The sequence below is a fragment of the Tenrec ecaudatus genome, chromosome 6, assembly GCF_050624435.1.
Source record: "Tenrec ecaudatus isolate mTenEca1 chromosome 6, mTenEca1.hap1, whole genome shotgun sequence".
NCBI lineage: Eukaryota > Metazoa > Chordata > Mammalia > Afrosoricida > Tenrecidae > Tenrec > Tenrec ecaudatus.
Window position 1 is genome coordinate 73848136 of NC_134535.1, and position 3614 is coordinate 73851749.

At 50.0% G+C, this 3614-nt stretch overlaps 1 pseudogene; it reads left to right on the top strand.

Moving 5' to 3' along the window:
• The first annotated feature begins 798 nt into the window (after window positions 1-798).
• On the top strand, window positions 799-2000 carry LOC142450861 (microtubule-associated protein RP/EB family member 1 pseudogene; annotated as a pseudogene).
• The last annotated feature ends 1614 nt before the right edge of the window (window positions 2001-3614 follow it).

The window sequence follows — 3614 nt, forward strand, 5'->3', positions numbered from 1 at the left end:
GGCAGCGGCTTCACCTCGCTCATTAGCGATGCAGCTGCTCATTGGCTGAACGTCCTGTCCCTCTTACGTACCTTATTCTCATTTGTAAACGTGGCTCTAAAACCCACGGGGGGGCGGAACGCGCGTGACCGGGAGCCAATGGCTCGCTGCACGTGATTGGCCCGCCGGCCGGGGAGGTCTCGGCCAGGGTTGGACCCGCCCCCCCCGGCCCGCGGGGCGGGGCGGTCCCCGGAGGCCGCGTTCAGCGGCTCCCTGGGCTCGTCCCCAGCTGGCAACTTTCACTGCTGACTTCTGGGCGCCGGCGTCCTATTCCACCGCACCGAGGATTTCAGCTCAAGGGGGGGTCGGCGCGACGTACCTTCAGTTGCTCAATACCTGCTGCAGGACAATTACTGTAGAGAAATGGTTGTTACCTGCCGTCCAACCCGTACGGACTCTGGCGACCTATGTACGCGCAACGGAACAAAACGGTGTCTAGTCCTGCGGCATCTTCGTGAAAATCAACGTTTGCGTTCATGGTTGTGTCTATTCATGAGCGTAGTGCTTCCCAATCGAGGGGCTCATCTTCCAACCCATACAATATAAGCATATAGTATACAGCTATACGCATATCCAAGTTCTCTCGGCTCTTCCCCCGCACACCGACAGCTTAGTCAGAGGATGGAGTCATCCCGCAATACAGTCATCACCACGGCCCATTGTTGAGCGATGGCTTTTGCGTCGATGCGTAACAGGGGGTGCGTGTGAAGTCACCGCGCGGGCCAGGCGGGCGGGCGGGCGGCGGGTGGGGCAGGGCGGTTTGAACAAGACGAAGACCAAACCGGAGCCGGGTACGGGCACTGGACGAGGTTCAGTTGAGAGCCGAAGATGGCAGTGAACGTCTACCTGACGTCAGTCACCAGCGATAACCTGAGTCGACATGACATGCTGGCTTGGATCAATGAGTCCCTGCCGTCGAATCTGACAAAGATCGAACAGTTGTGTTCAGGGGCTGCTTATTGCCAATTTATGGACATGCTGTTCCCGGGCTCCATTGCCTTGAAGAAAGTGAAATTCCAAGCCAAGCTGGAACACGAATACATTCAGAACTTCAAAATACTACAGGCAGGTTTTAAGAGGATGGGTGTTGACAAAATCATTCCCGTGGACAAATTAGTAAAAGGGAAGTTTCAGGACAATTTCGAATTTGTTCAGTGGTTCAAGAAGTTTTTTGATGCCAACTACAATGGCAAAGACTGTGACTCTGTAGCTGCCGGACAAGGTCAGGAAACGGCGGGGGGCCCTTCGCTTGTTGCTCCGGCTCGGAATAAACCGAAGAAACCTCTGGGCACCAGTAGTGCAGCCCCACAGAGGCCCCCTGCAACCCCGAGAACCGCTGCACCTGCTAAAGCCGGCCCGGGCGTGGCGAGGAAGGACCCGGGGGTGGGCAACCGGGATGACGAAGCAGCCGAATTGATGCAGCAGGTCAACGTGCTGAGGGTTACCTTCGAAGATCTGGCCAAGGAGAGAAATTTCTGCTTTGGGAAGCTGAGGAACATCGAGCTGATCTGCCAGGAGAACGAGGGGATCAACGACCCCGTGCTGCAGAGGATTGTGGACGTTCTCTATGCCACACAAGAAGGCTTTGTGATACCAGATGAAGGGGGTGCGCAGGAGGAGCAAGAAGAGTATTAACAGCCTGGACCAGCGGAGCACCATCCGAATTCTTCACTGTAAAATACTCCCTTTTATGATTCTTAGAGGACTCACTGGTTTCTTTTCATAAGCAAAAATTATCTCTTCTTAAGATGCACTTTGCAAAAGTCTCAACCCTTTTTCCATTCGTTTGAGTTAGGAGCTTTCTACCTTGTAGCAGAGCAACATTAACATCTAGTTGGCTCACCCAGAGAGCAAAGGGGTTCTCCCCAGGGCTCACTGTGCGCTTGCTGGAGACAGTGTCAGTAGAGAACTACAAAGTAAGCTAATGTGAGATCTTGGCAGAGAACAGTTAATAAATTAGTAATGCCTTAACAATTTCAGCATTTACTCCGTTGTGGTCATTATTAGTGTAATTTTTTTAACTTTGACAAAAAATATACCCAACAAAGCATTCTCCAACTCAATACTGTCTACATGTATTTTTAGTGCCATTGATTATTTCTGTCATGCAACCCTTCCTGGGATATTGAACAGTATTTGGTTGTGATTTGTAAGGGTTTTTATTGGCTACTTTCCTGGAAGTAGATCTGCAGGCCTGTTTTTCTAGTTTGTCTGAGTCTAGAAGCTTTGCTGAAGCCAGCCCACCATGACTGACCCTGCTGGTATTTGAAATGCGGAAGACAGCTTGCAGCCTCAGAGCGACAAGCAAGCCACCACAGGTGGCAGACAGGTGGCAGTATTGTACAGGGCACACCTCTTTTCAGACACAACTTTTCAAACAACCTGGTAATTGGTGTCAGCCATCCAGAAAAGGAAGCAACATTTACCGTTGGGTCCAGCCCCACAGTCGGACAGTCCTACCGAGCAAAGTACGCTGTTGTGAAACGTGAGGAAGATAGCCTGCAGAGTGCAGGGGACCCCTCTCCTTTAACCGGAGAAGAGTCTAGAGTTTATTCAACGACAGGGTTTTATAGCAAGCTTCTTGCTAATACACAATACAGTGGGGGGAGTGTTCATGCTGAATATCCGTAGCCCTTCAGGGGAATAGTACTTCAAAGGGAGCACCTGGCATGCAAGAGACAAATCCGCTCCTTAAGAATAAGAGACACTGTTATTGTTGGTTTGCCTACCAGTAAACGATAGGCATTGGAAGCAAACCCAAGGAGAAAGCAGCAGGACTAACCATTCTGGAGAGACCTGTGAGGAGGAGCGGTGAGCAAACACCACCATAGACAGGGGAACTACTAGGGAATTAAAATCAACAACAAGGAGGACATAGATTCTGGTGGTACTGAAGCAACAGCAATCTAGCTGAGAGGAATTACTAACTGGCAGAAGAAGGGCAAGCATGATGGTGGGGCAGGAGGGAGGTAAAAGGAAACGAAATAGCTAGGAAGCAAAGCTATGGATAATGGTATAAACAAGGTGTGCACCTATGTAAACACATCAATCCATAACAATAGAGGTATTGACCCATGTACCTATATTTATATGGCAATACATTGAAGAAATGGACAGACTTTGGGCTTCTGCTCAAGCCCTCCCTCGATGCAAGAACACTTTGTTCTAAAAACCTGGCACTCTGTGATGCTCACCCTCCTGACACAATCCCTGAAGACAAAATGGGTGCATAAGCAAATGTGGTGAAGAAAGCTGATGGTGCCCAGCTAGCAAAAGATGTAGCATCTGGGTTCTTAAAGGCTTGAAGTTAAACAAGCAGCCATCTAGCAGAGAAACAATAAGCCCACACGGAAGAAGCACCACTAGCCTGTGTGATCATGAGGTGTCAACGGGATCAGGTAACAGGCACCAGAAAACCCAAAATAACAAAAAAAAAACTTGTTGAGAACGAGGGGGGTTGGAGCAGATACCCCAAACCCATCTGTAGACAAGAGGACATGCCCTCACAGAAGGGTCAGGAGGAAGGGGTAAGTCAACCAGGGCGCAGTGTAGCACCAGTGAAGTACACAATATTC